Below are 18,179 nucleotides of genomic sequence, written 5' to 3' on the forward strand. Positions count from 1 at the left end.
TAGATTTACAAATTTCTGCAGCTTCTTTCGGTCCTGTGCAGTAGCCCCTCCAAACCAAACAGTGATGCTCCGAAGCTGACCACAAGTCTATCTAAAATGAAGGGTCTCCTGATCCTCAGCCATTTCCAAGTCTGGCAAAGTTCTCGGCTCGGCTACAGAAAACAGAGTTTGGAAAATTCCCCTCATCTACTTTGTCAACAAGAGGGGTGTTGATAGCTGCCCTGCCGAATCCTGAAATGTTTTGTTATCACAGAATCTCTGAAATCCCGGAAATGCACTTATCACCTGTCTCTGAATTTTATAAATGAAAATTGGAGATGTCTTTCACCTCTAAACAGGCCCTGATGTACAACAAACCCTGAACCTGGACTTTTACGTAACAAACAACACCGCTGTCTCATTCCTGTATGTGTTTCATTCTCAACCTGCTGATTCAGGGTCTCCAGCTCCTTTCACTCAGGTGAAGCTTGGCCTGGTGAGCGGAGTCATTCGACCATTACTGGTGTCAGGTCCCTGCGCTGGAACTGGAACACAAAGCCGTTTTACCAGTGGGATCAATGTTTGATAAAACTTCTCTGCCCTGTTAGCGCCTATGTAAGTTTCTTCATCTGAACTACTGTGCACCAACAGGGCAGAAGTTTAATTATAAAGATCCCGGTGATCATACCTGTAGCCATTCTTATTCTGACTGATGATTGTCGATTTTCGTCGTCTTGTTTACACTTTGATCGCGATGCACGACAGCTCCACCCGCTGGTGATGCCCTGAATTACACAAAACAAGCAGTGTGTCAGAGAGCAAATGTGCAAATGTGCAAATGTGACAGTATCTGCATCCTCTGCATCTGAGCAGCAGTTCGTTTAGGAACCAAACATTCCCTGTTAACATCACTTCCCACACCATGCCTGTACGTCTGTCCAGTGATATCTGGCTCATCCTACTGATGAAGTATGCCGACCACAGTGCCCACAGAGCTGGTCCCAATTTCCTGTGTTGAGCCCATTTCCCTCCTGGCCTCTTTATTCCATCTTCACATCCCAACTGCTTCTGGAATTATACAATTGTGCCTGCCTCATCCACTTCCTCTGGCAGGTCCCTGCACATAATCACCAGCCGCTGCATGAAACCGTTGCTGCTCATGTTGGTTTTGCAATCTATATACCACTCATCTGCCCATTTAGATCCCCTACAAGCTACGATATTCTTCACCGTGGGTACCATCTACTAATTTTGCGTCATCCACGAACTTACCAGTCAAGCCTTGTGCACCTGCATTCAATTCATTGCTATCAAATAACAAATATCAAATATTGCAACTTGTAGCTTTGCGGTACAACACTACTTACGCGCCTCCATTCTGAGGAGAAACCTTCATCCATCACTCTTTGCTTACTAATTTCAAGGCAATTTTTGAATCCATCTAACTTTCTCTCTCTGTACCGCATGGGACCTTGTCTTCCAGACCAAGCTGTCATGAGGCACCTTGTTAAAGGCTTTACTGAAGTTCAATGTACAACATCCACTCGCCCATCCTCACTGACAATCATCTTCAAAAACCTTAAAAAGTATTGTTGAACACAGCTTTCCATGCACCATGCCATGGTGACTCCTACTCAGTCTCTGTCGACACAAATGTTGGTAGATATTCTGTGTGTGACTGGTCCGTACTGTGGAAAATTGTCTCGGGCACATCCCCTTCCATTTTCTCTACTCACCATCAAAAATCCAAAATGATAACCCGTAGTAAGGTTATGCTTCTCCAAATGCTCAAAATTCCTGTCCTCAAGTATCCGTTCCAAGGGTTTTCCAACCCCCGATGTAACACACACTGGTCTATAATCCCCTGGATTAAGCCCATTGTGTTTATTGAATTACAGAACAACATTTGACAGCCTCCAATCATGTGTTGCTACCCTTGTGGCCAGAGAGGATGCAATGACCATTATCAGTGCCCCGTAACCACCCCCCGTCACTTCCTGTAGTAACGTGGTGTTTATTGGCAGAATGAACAACATCTCTTTCTTAGCAGAATGACAATGTTATGCTATCGTCAGCATCACTGTCCATCTCATTGGTAACACTAAAATAAAGCATTCGTTAAGCACCTCACCTGTCACCGTATCCTCCGGCACGTTTCCACCTTTGCTCCTGCGTAGTCCTACACTCAATCGATTCACCCTCCTCTTCTTCACCCACATGTAGAACGCCTTGGGCTTTCCTTCATCCTACTTCCCAAGGACTTCTCAAGTTCCCTTCGACTTCTAAATCACTTCTTAAGTTCCATCCAGGCGACCTTATAATTCTCTAGAGCCTTGCTTGAATGTTGCTTCCTAAACCTAAATAATGCTTCCTTCTTGCTTAAATGCTCTCATCTCTTGTGAACCACGGTTCGTTTATATAAACATTCTTTCACGGTGTCTGGAACAAATCTTCCCCGAACCGCATTCAAGTGTTCCTGAAACAAACTTCAGAGTTCCATTGTGCATTTCCCTTTGAAACTGTTTTTCCCAATTTACACTCCCAAGATGCTTCGAATACCATTGCAACTATTAAATACTGCCTCGTATCGTCCGCTACCATCCGTGTCCATGACCATGTTAGAAGTTGAGGTGTTGTGGTCATTATCTCAAAAGTGTCACGCATCGTAATATCTGTCACCTGACCAGCATCATTGTCTCATACTAGATCGAGTATGGCAGCTCCTCCAGTTCGCCCAGCCACATACTATGTCAAGAATTCATCCAGGACACATAACGCATTCTGGCCCTTTGACACATTTTGGAACAAGGAGATGGAATCAACATCAGGAACGTTGAGGTCAACAATGACAACAACCTTGTTGCTTTTGCACCTTTCCCAAAACTGCCGAGTTATCTGCTCTCATTATCCCAGTGGCTTTCGGGAAGGCTGACAGAATGCTCCCAGATTGATAGCCTCCTTCCCGTTTCTGACTTTCACCTACGTTGATGTTCTCTGTTTATGTAGCTGTGATACCATTCCTAATTAGTAAAGACAATCCTCCATATGTATTCTGAAACAACTAAAAACTGAAGCATCAAACACCAATCCTACCCTTATAACAGTCAGGTCTGTGTAATGGTGATAATATGCACCATCCATGTTCTAAGTTACTCTTATTCTTAATACTTATTGTATTGAATTAAACACGTTTCCAGCTGACTACATGATGTCCTGTCCACATCCGACCTTTCCACCAGTCTCTGTGAACTTTGCATCTACCTTTATATCAACTCTTCTATTACCTGACCAAACGCTCTGTTTCCCAACCCGCAACCACTGAGTTTAATCCGACCTCGGCAGCTCCAGCAGTCCTGGCTGCAGGGACATTTATTCATCCCAAGTACAGATATAACCCATGCCTTTGGTACAGGGCCAAATGGGAACATAACTTCATTATAAAACCTAAATATGCTTAATCACAGGTTCGTACGTTCTGACAATTTATTAGTAGAAAAGCACTTGATGGCGACAGGGTATACAAATGTAAATTATTGTTTGGCATTTGCTAGTTAAGACTGAAATATGGTGCTGGGACATTTGGCTTCAAGAGGGTTTGCTCTTAGCAGAGGCTTGCTCGACGATATACTCGAGGGCAAGTGTATCATTGCAGCTTGCAATAGACAGAGGAGTCAATGACATGTTGCTGCAGTTCACGGTAATTCCACATTTCCGCAATCAACAGAACAGGAAAAAAACTGTGGCCTCTTATAAAGGGAGGAAATTCTCAACACATTTTGAGATTATTGTGACGTAACACAGGCAAGCAAGGAAACAGCAGAACTGATAAGAGTTTGAAATGAGCAAACAATATGAGGGAATGTGCGTGGCTTCACAGAGTAACTAGCAAATCTGCAGTGAGTGCAGCTGGGTCTGACAGACGCATATTGGTATTCCTAGGCTGATTCAGTCCCACTCCAGCTATTTCCTACCTTCCTTGGTACAAAAATGTAATACCAAAAGGACCGGTGTTCGGGTAAATAAGACTCTCCAATCTTTCCCCTGACTGAATCAATGGAAACGCCAAGTCAGATGGGTTCTCTCCATTTGGTGCTCTCCGTCTTCGGGCTGGTTCATTGTTGCTGTTCCCTCGTCTTCAGTTGTGATTTTCTTCCAGTCGTGGGCTTTTCCTCCAATAAATCTCGCAGGTCAGGTCAACCTTTAACCAGAGAGATAATGAAGCATGTTACTCATACAAAGTAGAACAGAGGATTAAGCTTATTGGAACTTAATCTTGAACTCATATGTAATGATGCGAGTGAAGAAATCTGTAACTGCCCCTCGACTTTACAAAACCTGACATGGGATACAAAGAAACACACATAAAATTGCTGCAGGAACTCATCAGATCAGGCAGCATCTGTATGTCGACTCTACTCTCTTCCACAGATGCTGCCTGGCCTGCTGATTTCCTCCAGCATTTTGTGTGTGTTGCTTGGTAGCATCTGAAGATCTTCCTTTGTCTGTGATGGGATAAAAAGAAGTCATCACTCAGTCATGGTATAAGATAAAAAATCATTATGCATAGAGGCAGAATTAGGTGACTCGGTCATTCTAGTCTGCTGCATAATCAATCATGGATGATTTTTTCCCAACACCGTATTCTTGCTTCCCTACTATAGCACGCAACGTATTTAGCAATCCATAACATGAATGTACCCAACGACACCCTCCACCACCCTCTGTGGCATCAAATTCCACAGATCAACCAACATTTGGCTAAAGTAATTGCTCTCATCTCAGTTTTAAAGTGAAGCTTCTTTATTCTGAGATTCTTTATTCGCAGATCCCAGACTCTCCGTCTAATCCAGACACCCTCTCTATTCTCACTGCAACCAAACTTCTTGTCATTCAGTCGGTGTAAATAATCACCCCTGTCTTAACCCGCCAACCATTTGAACTCCACTGAACACAGGCCCAGGGCCATCAAATGCTCCACATGCATAATGCTTATCATTCCTCGGATTATTCTCTGAACCGTGTTATCAACAACAATACTGAATGCATTTTCAGGGGAGAAAACAGGACAATTGGGACCAGGATAATGTACTGGGAAAAGCGGTGGTTTCTTCGCTTTTCTATCAACTGTCACAAAACGAGCGCTGGTGCGCTGATCCATTGGCAGGAGATTTAAAATGTTCCAGGGTGAATGTAATAAAGAGAAACGGGAATCACTAGAAACGCTCAGCAGGTAAGGAGCAGCTGCGGGGAGAGGGAAAAAGTTACCGATTCGGTTTCCTGACCATTCGTCAGAATGGTTTCAAACGTCATCCATTTCTTCTGTGTAAAATCTCGGGTTGTTCTCCACGAAGCGGTCGGGATTGAGGGAAGATCTGATAGAGGTTTATAAGATTGTGAAAGACATTGATAGAATAGGCAGGGAGTATCTTTTCGCTGTTTTTGAAATGTCTAATACCAGAGGACATGCAATGAACGTGTGAGGGAGTAGATGCAATGGAAATGTGAGGGTAAGTTGTTTTACTCAGAGAGGTGTGGATGCCTGGAATGCGCTGTCTGTTATGGTGGTGGAAGCAAATACATCGGAGGCTTTTAAGAGATGTTTAGATAGGCACGTGGGTGTGAGGAAGATTGAGCGGATATGGACATTGTGTAGGTAGGAGTCATTAGATTTTTTGAGGGGCGGGGGGTGATTTACTTTTCAGCTTGTCTGGCACACCACTGTGGCCGAAGGGCCTGTTCCTGTGATGTACTGTTCTATGTTCTGTTCCATCTTCAGCATCTCGAGTTTCTCTTTGACTCCCGCCTCGCACATCTTTTCCACATCTCAAGGTGGGTGTTCCCACGTTTCACACTGAGAGAAGCCGCTTCCAATATCCAGCCCCCGGAGACGTCTGCTTCGTTGCGGAAGGAGGGACATCCAGCCGCTTCTGTAAAAGCACCAACGTAGACCGAAGCCCAAACACTGACAGTCCCATATTCCTGGAAACCACATCCCAAGATTGTATCTGAAGCACCAACTCTCCCAGAGCTCTTTGCTGCCGGTAATATGCGGCAGCGTCTCAGCTAATCCCAATTCAAAAACTTACCCTCCCACACCAACCCGTGACAGAACTGGAGCCTGTTGATCCTTGTTCTGGACGGGGATCAGCCGGGAAACATGGGCATTGGGTCACGAAGAGGGTGCTGATACATTTCAACTTGTCTCCACTGTTACTCTGAGCACACTTGTTCATTACTTTTTTTATTGTTGAGTGCGCTGTAGCCCGGGTCAATTAGCAGCCACTTTCCCATTACGTAACAGGAACAAAATGTTGTAAATATAAATTTCAAAATAATAAGTATAGGAGATATTTTTGTTCTTTTCATGCACAAAACACTGACAGCCTGCAAGATGTTTGACACAGTGAACAAAATTGCATAAATGCAATCTCTACAATCATTAGTTCTTTCTTCATTCCAACACAGACATCATCCATCCCGCCCAGTGAAAGCTCAAAGCATCCTCGTATCAACCGCGGCTGCTGAGGCCCCTGTCTCTCCGCTGAGAGTCAGTAACATGTTCAACACTCTCTGCAGCTCCAGCGAGCTGTTGCCCTGGTGACAGAGGAGGTGGCTCGCAAAGATAACCGAGAGGGGAAATAACAAACTCAGTGTGACATTACGGCAAAGATGAACTGAACATTCAACCATTTTGTGATGGTGATCCTAAAATTCCACTGGTTGTTTTTACCCTGACGAGGGGCATTCAGCAAATCTCATGGTGGTTCCAGCTCTACAGAACTCTCGGCACTGCAGACGCTGGTCCAAAATAAAAACACATTGTTGGATACCATCTGTCGGCAACAAATGTCGAATATGTGTCGAACGATCAAATTAAATTCACAGAGCCCTCAGAGCGCAGACACGGGACTATTAGCCCATCCAGTCCGTGTCATGTTCGCCCCCTGCACCTAGACCATAGCCCTCCAAACCTCCCTCATCCATGTAACTACCCAGCCATCTCTCAAATACTACAATTGAACCTTCATCTCTTACTTCCCCCTCAGAACCCCTTTAAATGTGTCACATTCTCAATTAAGTTCACTATCTTACCCAACATGAGGGGAAAATGCATACCTGCATTCACCCTTTTTATACCATCATCGATTTCTATGTTTCTAGCGGGGGTTTGGAACCTCGGGCCCATGGACCCTTTCTTTAATTGTAGGGGAAAATGGCGTAGAAAAGTTGGAACCCTGCTCGGATACCCCCTCATTCCCCTGTATTCCAGGTAATCAAGCCCTAACCTGTTCAAACTATCACTATAATTATTTCCTGAAACACCAGCAATGTCCGTGTAATTTTCCCTGCACACTTCCACTCTCATCGATATCTTTCCTCCAAGTTCGGACAACAGCTGCACACAATTCTGCATATTTTGGAATCACTGTGACTTTTACAACTTTAGCGTTAATATCCCGTCACTTCTTCCTAATGGTCAATAAGCCCAAAAATCTCTTTACAAATCTGGTATTACCAGGAACGCAACTTTCAATCCTCAAAGGAATTGTGGATCTGTAACATCCACGCCAGGACAAGCAGTCTCAAAACGGTTATTTTCCACAGGCAGTAAGCCTGATCAACACCTCTGCTCAGTAACTACACCCTCCACACCCCACCCACTACTAGGTTAACATTCCCTGACAGTTCTATACACTCCTGTGCCTAATGTCACTTTATAGACAGATAATCAACGTCACAGACCAGACGATTGTGCAATATTGGAAAGGAAGAATGGCTGAATCAAAAATGCAATGAAGTAGAAGGTCATATTAACAACAGCAAATAAATGCACAGGAAAATTAAGGAAGTTACAGCAATTTAGAAAACCTCCTCTACAGGATGCACAGGATCAGCAGACGGATCCATCCTAACAGACCCAGATAAAGTATGTGAGAGTTGAATTCAGTATATAGATCAGATTTTTGAAGATAATAGAGGGGAACCCCATAAAATAAACATCCTAATCCTGGCCCACCTATTACCAAAGAAGAAAGAACTAAAACAATGAAAGGCATGAAGCATGGTAAAGTCTCTGGACCTGATGGGATTTCAGTGGAAATGATACAAGCCCCAGAAGATCGGGAGTAGATATTCATTTTGAAGAGCTTAATGGCATATATGAGTCTGCTGTATTGCCCGACGATCTCTTGAAATCAGTATTTATAACTCTGCCTAAAATTCCTGGAACTATTGACTGCGAAAATTATAGAACAATCAGTCTGATGAGTCACATAATAAAGATTTTGTTGATAATTGTTCTGAGTCGAATTAAAAACAAGTTAAGGCCAGAAACTTCTGAACTGCAATATGGGCTTAAGGAGGATAGAGGAACCAGGAACGCAACTTTCATACCACGAACGCTTTCAGAAAGGGCAATTGATGTCAAAATGATGTCTTTTTATTTTTTATTGATTTCACTAAAGCATTCGACAAAGTGTAACATGAAAAACTATTTCAAATTCTCACTTAACTAAACATTGACGGAAGGGACCAACAACTTATTCAAAATTTATATTGGAATCAAACAGTGTCTGTACAAATTGTTGATAATATAAGCAGTTGGACTAATATTCAAAGGGGAGTTAGAGATGCGTTGCCTCACCGGAATTATTTAATATCTATGCTGAAATGATTCTCAGAGAAATAGAAGACCTAGATGGGATAAAAATTGGAGATGTTTACATCAACAATATAAGATATGCAGATGATACCACCCTAATAGCAATTGCTGCAGAATGCTTACAAATCCTCCTAGACAAAGCAATACAAACAAGTGCAGATTTTGGTCTAACCATCAACGGTAAAAAAAAAACACATATATGGAAATATAAAATGGGCAGGATACTCCCAACTACCAATTGTCCATTGGTAACCAAGAGATTAAAGAAAAGATCGGCTTTAATTACCTTGGTAGCTTTGTATCAAAAGATGCTAGAAGTAAAGTAGAAATAAAAAGAAGAATTGCCATTGCCAAAACCAACTTCCAAAAAATGAATAAAAACACAAAATGCTACCAGAACTCAGCAGGCCAGAAAGCATCTATGGCCCGAAATGTCGTCACTACCTCCTCCCATAGATGCTGTCTGACCTGCTGAGTTCTGCCAGCATTTTGTGTTTTTGTTTATTTCCAGCATCTGCAGATTCACTCGTGTTTCCAAAAAATGAAACCCATTTTTCCCAACAAACACATTTCTATGACAACAAGGCTTAGGCTACTGAAATGTTGCATCTGGTCAATCTTGCTGTATGTTTCCGAAACATGGACTATAACACCTGAACTCCAAAGAAACTGAGAAGCAACAGAAATGTGTTTTTTAGAAGAATACTGAAAATATCATACAGAGATAGGGTAACTAATGAGACGGTATCCAACGTGCAGATACAAAAAGTTCTTTAATGAGAACATTAAATGAGAGAAAACTTAAATTCCTGCACCATGTCATCACAAAGGGAGAAATAGAATGCCTTACGTTGCAAGGCCGTATGCCTGGGAAACGGGGAAGAGGAAGACAAAGAAGAAAATATATGGACACTGTGAAAGAACTAACAGATCTAAGTGTGCGAGATATCATTGACTCTGTGAGGAGTCATTGGATCTGGAGACCCATGATCGCCCAAGTGTGTAACGCGCAAGGCACATGCAGAAGAATTATCAATGTCAGTCTCATATGTCCAGACACTCCAGTGATTAACGTCACTTTATGGACACACAATCAATCGTTTTAAGCTATCATACTTTATGTATTGTGTTTTGTTATTATTGTGGTCCCTTTCATTATTTTTTTTCTGTCTTGCTTTGGATCCAGATTAAGAATTATATTGTTCTCTTTTACACTTGTGTACTGGAATGACATCAAACAATTTTGAATCTTGAATCCTGGGGAAAATACCACATCCAACCTCATTATTTATATTCCATCTTGATTTCATCGACTCCTACAATGTCACCCTCATTCTCATCTGGACTAAAGACCCAGCTCCGCCAAATGTTTCCTACGACTCGGCCCTGTAGTCCAGGCAACATCTTCAGCAATCTCTTCTGCACCCTCTCCAGCTTGATAATATATTTACTACAGTAGGGTGAACACAACTGTACATAATACTCTGTGTAGCGACACCAACAATATAATGCCCATAATCCAGAACTCAATGCCCTAACTGATGAAAGCCAGCATGATTAAAGCCTTCTTTTCCGCTCTCTATACTTGCCCGTCCACTTTCAGTGACTGTACTCTTGTACTCCCAGATCGCTCTGTTCCACAACATTTGGTGCCCTGCCATTCACTAGAAAATGCTGGGAAATCAGTACATCAGACTGAAAGGACAAAAGGTAGAAGACCCAGTTCCAGAACTGAGACTGTCCAAGATGCTGCCGATCTGCTTAGAGTCTCCAGCATTTCCTCCTCTTTACTTTAAATTTCCTGCAACTGTAGTATTTTCTCCCTCTTCAATTCGATGCATAGACAGTAACTGATGGTCACCCTAAACTGTAAATGCCACCCCACACCAAACAATTTGCTAGTTCTCAGTTCATTCCGCCCCTGGTGTATTGCATTCCATACAGTCAATGCTCACAGCATCCTTTCCTCCCACTATCACTCTGTTACATTTGCTCCCTAGGCCACTCTACGCTGAGAGGCGGTGACCACAGAGCGATAAAGAAGTGCAACTCTTCTTGCAGCTCTGACAGGCTGTTACCCTGGAAACGGAGGAAATGGCTCACCCAAAATAACCGAAAAAGGAAATAACAAACTCAACATCAGATGCTATGAGCTCCATAATGACAAAGATTAATACTGCAGTCATTTTGTAACGGTGAAACTAAAATTGAAATGTCTGCTTTTACCTTGCCACGTGCTGTGTTCAATTAAACCTCTAGTAGTCCTGTCTATATAAAAATATCCTGGAAAAGATGCAAAACAAAATTTCACAAAGAAGACGAGGTTTGAAAGAGAGATTGCTGAAATATATCATTGCGGCTTTGGGATACAGACTGGACAGAGATTGAACAAGGTGGTTGATATATATCATTGAGTTGGTGGGATACAGGCTGGGCAGAGGTTGAACAAGATGGTTGATATATATCTTTCAGGTGGTGGGATACAGACTGAACAGAGATTGAACAAGATGGTTGATATATATCATTGAGTTGGTGGGATCCAGACTGGACAGAGGTTGAACAAGATGGTTGATATGTATCATTGAGGTGGTGGGATTCAGACTGGACAGAGGTTGAACAAGATGGTTGATATATATCACTGAGGTGGTGGGATACAGACTGGACAGAGATTGAACAAGATGGTTGATATATATCATTGAGGTGGTGGGATCCAGACTGGACAGAGGTTGAACAAGATGGTTGATATGTATCATTGAAGTGGTGGGATACAGACTGGACAGAGGTTGAACAAGATGGTTGATATATATCTTTCAGGTGGTGGGATACAGGCTCGACAGAGATTGAACCAAGTGGGCAGGGGATGAGCAGATGGAGCCAGATGAGATAAGGGGATCGAGGACAATCTCTGATGATCCTCCCGCAATGCACAGATCCTCAGATGATAGAAAATAGATAGTAGATAACAGATTGCAATTTAAAAAACCAGAACTAACAATAAGAACTTTGGTATATGCCCTTTTCTACTCTACACACTTTATCAATGCACCGTAGAAAGTATCCCATCCCGATACTTCACATCTTCATACGGCTACTGCTCTTCCTTTAATTGAATGAAATAGCGGAGAACTGTGGACACAGCTGAGTACATCATAGAAACCAACCTCCCCTCCATGGACTCTGTCTACACTTCCCACTGCCTCAGTAAGGCAAACAACATAATGAAAGATCCCCACAACACTGAACATTCTCACTTCTAATGCTCCATCGGGGCGAAGATAAAACAAAACAGAAACATTCCACCGGGCTCAAGGACGGTGTCCATTCTGCTGTTAGAAGCGAACAGCGTGGACTCCTGACCTCACAGTCTAAATCGATGAGACCTTGCACCACATATCTACCTGCACTGCACTTTCTCTGTAACCAGAATGATTTGTTTTACCTCAATGTACTGCTGCAATGTATTGATCTGTGTGGACAATACCGGAGACACGATTTTCACTTTACCTTTGTACAAAATAAAGATTCTCCATTTCAATCGTGTGGAAATATTAGACAGCCTGGGTTGCTCCTTTGGAAATTTTGGAGGGAGTGGACACTTTTCCGAGAAACCCAGATAAATGAACAAGGCTTAATTCTCTCATTAATAGGGCCAGATATCGGGAACACTGTCAGCATTTCGGCGACCCGTAGCAATGGAAAGAAGATTGAAATAAACTTCCCAGTCCCCCGAGAGGACGTGAGAGATCTGGATCTCACTGTCCTGTCTGAACTGGGAAAGATGAAACTACTCATACACGTGGAGGAGTGTCCCGAGGGTGCGATTACTCTGGTTAACCCTCGCGGTCTGCAAGAACACAACAGGCCGAACGGCCGCTTCCAGTGTGCTGCAAATATGTAAAACAATTATCGACCCCAGGCATCCATACAGGTGAAGTTTGGATCCGATACCGGGCCGGGTGATGGAGCTAAAGTTCCCCAGGTACATCTTAATGGATGGGTTCAGTCTCGGCATCACCACCTCATCCCTCTCCTGGGACCAGAACACCAGGGGCTGAGCGGCGGCTCATCTCAGGCGTTTCAGTGTGAAGGTCCCATAACCCGGACCGACCACGACAGGTTGTGTCCAGGAAGCGGGACGAGACCACCGGTTCGAGGATGTTAACGGGACTCCCTGCCCATCATCAGGTGCCCAACTTCCCCCGGGATCGGCTTCCGTACTCACCGATGGGAAAATGTAGGTCACGTTTACCCGTAGTGACCGGTTATCAACACCCACCGATGAGAACTTGATCAATTGTTCCCGCAGAAAGCGATCGGTCCTCCGGCTCCCAGACGACGATCCGCTTCAACAGAGAACGGAACGAAAACCCCCGCCCATCCGGAGACTGTGAGAGTGGGGGCGGGGCTTCGGAAGCGAAACCCTCAGATGCTGCAGGTCTGCGTTTGAAATGGGAGTGAGAACCTGGATCACGTGACGGGTGGAGGGTATCCCGTCTGAACCGGTGACTCTGCTCCTCGCCCCTCACACACTGCCCAATCTACAGGCCGCATTTTACATATTATTTCATATTTAGCCCAGCTACATTTTTAATATCTCCCTCTGCATCTTCCCCGTCCCCATCGCTCCACACCCGGTTCTCAGAGTTACTGGATCAATTCTCATCCCGGTCCGACACTGAATTCCCACCCGAAGAAGAATTGTGCAGGTTTCATTGAAATCACTTTTCCGTTTATAAACACTAATTTCTATTCACATTCCTCCGGAGCCTCACTGGACAGGAACACTGAAACATCAAGTGAGAAACAGGAGGAGGTGACCATTCAGCCCATCAAACCATCAACAAGATGGCGGCGGCTCTCCCATCTCAGCAACATGTTTATACCCTATCCTCATTTCCTCGATCCCTTCGGTCTCCACACAACTGCCGGTCTCTGTTTTATGTGAAGACGATCACTGAGACTTCAACGTCCTCCAGGAATCAATCTGGTGAATCTCTAAAACAAACTCTCTCTTACTTGTTAGATAATCTTCCACAGAATTTGATTCCATTTCTGCAGCCCCGTGTTGTCCCAATCACTCACCTCCCACGCCTATCACTATTTCCACCTTCCCACCTCCCCCCTCACCTGGATACACCTCTCACTCCCCAGCTCTTGCCCCATCCCCACCCCTCACCTCTTTTCTCTGACTATTTTCCACTCTCAGTCCAGCCGGAGGGTCTCAGCCTGAAATGTTGACGGTCCATTTCCCTCCACAGATGCTGCCCGACCCACTGAGTTCCTCCGGCAGTTTATTCTTTGGTCTGTGTAACCAGTGTTTGTATGTGGAGCGGGATTTTACATAATATTCCAGGTACAATCTCAACAAAGCCCAAATAATTCTTACGGTAATTGCCACACTTAAACACGAGAAAGCTTGCAAACTCTGGAAATCCAGAGTAACACAGACAAAATTCTGGAGAAATTCAGCACAGCAGGCAGTGGCTATGGAAAAGAGTAAACGGTCCACAGTTTGGACCACGAGCCTTTTTCATTCCTGAGCAGGAGGGGGAAGTGATATGAATACAAGTGTCGGGGGGGGGGGGGTGGGGATAAAGTGGGGAGCTGGAAGGTGATAGGTGAAGTCAGGTGATGGTCTGTTCAAGGGCTGGAGAGGAAAGAATCAGAGCGTTGTCAATAGGAGAAAGGGAATGAGGGGACCCAGGGAGAAATGAAAGTTCAGAATGGGGGGGGGGAGGGTTGGGCTTTGTTTACTGGAAGGAGAATTCATTATTCATACAATCAGGTTGGAGGGGACCCAGATGGATTATAAGATGTTGATCCGCCACCCTGAGGGCGGTCTCATCTTGGCACAAGAAGAGGCCATTGACCGGGACGTCGGAATGGGGATCAGAATTAAAATGTTTGGCCGCTGCAGAGTCTCCCTTGCGGCAGATGATACAGAGATGCTCGGCAAAATGGTCTCCCAATTTATGGCTGTTCTCACCAATGTAAACGAGGCCGCATCGGGAGCACACGACAAAATAGATGACACCAGCAGATTCGCAGGTGAAGTGTCGCTTCAGCTGGAAGGACTGTTTTGTGTCTGAATGGAGGGGAGGGAGGAGGTGGACGGGTAGTTGTAGCACTTAGGCCACTTGCAGGGATAAGTGGATGGAGGGAGATTAGTGAGGAGGGATGAATGAACAAGGGAATTATGGAGGGAGTGATCTCTGTTGAAAGAAGAGGGTGGGGTGGGCGAGGAAGTTGAAAATTTGTTTAGCTGTAAGATCTCTTTGGAGATGGTGGAAGTTGCAGAGGCTGAAGGGGCGGTAGGTAAGGACAAGAGCAAGTCTATCACTGTTACGGTGGTAGGAAGATGGGGTGAGCACGGAAGTACGGTAAATGTGACTGAGGCCTGCATCAATCGTGGGGGGAGGACTGCCGGATCCTGTGAACAGATGCCGGGGGAGCAATGAAACTGAGAAAATTTACAGGTGATAGGCCGGGAAGAGGCATCGTCGAGATTATCACGGGAATCAGTAAGTTTATAAAAGATGTTGGTTAACAACCTGTCTCTGGAGATGGAGAGATCAGGAAAGCGCACGGATGTGTCAGAGATGGACCAGCTTACACTAAATAGCTCTTGACAGGCAAGTGTAGAGACGGCAGGAGGCCTGGCAGTCACGGATGTTGTTAGTATTTAAGGAGCTGAGTCACAGGGGTAGATTGAACAAGTTAGAAATCTGTGAAGCACAAGAGTTTGTGATGAAACTTTTTTTATGCCACAGACCCCTACCATTAACCGTGGTGTCCGTGGCTCCCAGTCTGCGAACCCCTGCCAGAGGTTTACAAAGGATACCCCTGCTTGAGGTATACAAACTATGATGGTTTAGATAGCGTGAACTCATGTAGTTTTTTGCCCCTCAGGTTTGGTGAGGTCATGGATTTAGGGCAAAAAGTGGAATATTAAGGGGGAAATCTGAGGAGGAACTATTTCGATCAGAATTCACGAATGCAAATTCAGGTTAAATTGCAAAATTTAAGAAAATTTTCTATGGGTACATGGATAAGGGAGGTATTGAGGGCTGTGGTCTGGGTGCACGTATATGGGCCTAGGCGGAGAATGACACTGACTAGATTGTCTGAAAGCCCTGTTTCTGTAAGGGAATGATTATGTTGTGTGTCCTATACAATTCCATTTCCCAGGAGACGTAAATCATTCCAATGTAATGTTCTAAAAATAAATGAAAATGCAAGAAACAGTCAATAGATAAGGAATATCTGTGAAGTGAAACAAAGTTAATGTTTCAGCTCCAACTCGCTGTGTCGGAATGGCTTCAAACATTTTCTGATTTGATTTCAGGTCTCCTACAACTTGAGTCACAGACAGCTGAAAATGAGTGGGAATTTCCAAACATGGTGAGAAAACTGAACCAGAAGCAGAGAACCAATGATGCAAACACTGCGCAGATCGTTCCAGATAATCACTCGCACTGTGTTTTGAGATGGCCTCTCAGGTGTCTCTGGTGTCTCCGCTCCATTGTATCTGTGGCCTTTGGCTTCGGACTCCCCAACCCTGGGGAAGAATCCTTGGTATATTTGACTGGGCATCAACGGCATTACAGACTACGTTGGGAAAAATGGCGCTGACTGCATGAGTCACGTTCCCCTCCCGTGCGCTCTAAACAATGCTTCGAGGCTCGAAACTCGAGCAAGTCACGAAAGCTACACTCTCCGAGGAGAACAGACACACAATGTAACAACAGCAGATGAGAGGACTGTGCAGAGATTCAACCCCTGTGAGGCAGCCGGGCCAGAAAACATCCCAGTCCATGTACTCCGTCAGTGTGGACACCAGCTCACTGATGACTTCACGGCCATCGTCAACACTTCACTCATGTGTCTTCAAATCTATACCTTCAGAAGCAAATGACTACTGGCTAGCCTCTTCTTCAACGTCAACGAGACAAAGGAGATGGTTATCCATTTCAGGAGAACTTGCACCACTCACACACGTCTTTACATCAGCAGCTGTGGAAACCGGAAGCAGTTTCAAACTCCTGGGCGTGCACATCTCACACAAACCCTCATGGTCCCAGAACACATTCCACAATGCTCGCTCCCCAACATCTCTACTTTCTAAAAAGGCTGCAAAGAATGGACTATGTGCAGTGCATGCGGGAAAGAGGCCGGCAACAGTCCCACCCGGTCTTGCGCATGGACTCTTTGACCCACTCCCAACAGGAAAGGCTACGTGGCATCACCTCCAGGACCAGTAGACTCAAAAATAGTTATTTTCTCAAACAGTAAAGGAAATCAACACCTCCACCCAATAACTCACCGCTCCACACCCCCATCACCACTATTTTAAAATTTCCTGTCAGTCACCATATGTCCAGACACTCCTCTTCCTATTATCATTTCATGGACATACGTTCAATGTTTAAAGCTATCATATGTAGTGTGTGTTTTTATAATTGTGCTCTTTATCTTCCAGTGTTTTTTCTATTGTTCCTGCGTCAGATCCAGAATATGTTATTCTCCTTTTCACTTGTGTACTGGAATGACATTAAATAACTTGGATCTTGAATCCGAGAGAATATACCACGACCAACCAAATTATCTATGTCCCTTCCTGATTTTATAAACTTCTACAATACCACCTCATTCTCCTGTGCTCAGCGGAATAAAGATCCAGCTTGGCCAAACGTCTGCCTATGAATAGGCCTGTAATAGCCTCACCAGTAATTTATGTAACCACAATATAATACCCATAACCCAAAGCTCAATGCCACAACTGATGAAGGCCAGCATGGTTAAAGCCTTCTTTGCTGAACTTTCAGGAAAACGTACAATTGTACTCCCCGGTTTCTCTGTTCCACACACTCGGTGTCCCACCATTCACTATTTCAGTCCCACCATGGACTGACTGTCCATCATGCACCATCAGTCACTCGTCCAATTTGAAAAACAGTTGCCATTCCACATCCCAACTCTATAACTGATCAAGATCTCTTTAAATTCATTGTATCCTGTTGTAATATCAAGCATACTTCCGAATTTTATATCAAACTTGCTGACGATGCCATGCACATTCACATTCAAGTAAATGTCCTGACTAATGAATTATAGAGGCCTCAGTGTTATCACTTGCATGCCACTCGTCACAAACCTCCATTCAATAAATCAATCTTCAGTCTTCACTCTCTGCTTCCTGTCATCGAGTCGGCTTGACAGATAAAACGTGTTGTAGTCGGTGATATCCGTACAACCAATGTCCAATCTCGCGGATCCTCGGCTTCACTGCAGACTGAGAAGTTCCCAGTAAACACCTGTATAATTACCAAGTGGACTGAAGCCCCAAACAGCCCATTCCATTTTCTCAGAGACTTCGTCCCGATATAATAACACACAACTCTGCGATGTTTGGTGCCAGCGATTTGCCGTGGTGTTCCTGGACATTTCCAATTCACAAACTATCGTGAATTGGAACCTAATGACCCTCTGCCGGTGCCGGTGCTCAGGCTGGTTCCCCGGTCGGTACAGAGGATGAGGA

The sequence above is a fragment of the Hypanus sabinus genome, unplaced genomic scaffold (genome assembly GCF_030144855.1).
Source record: "Hypanus sabinus isolate sHypSab1 unplaced genomic scaffold, sHypSab1.hap1 scaffold_251, whole genome shotgun sequence".
NCBI classification, from domain to species: domain Eukaryota; kingdom Metazoa; phylum Chordata; class Chondrichthyes; order Myliobatiformes; family Dasyatidae; genus Hypanus; species Hypanus sabinus.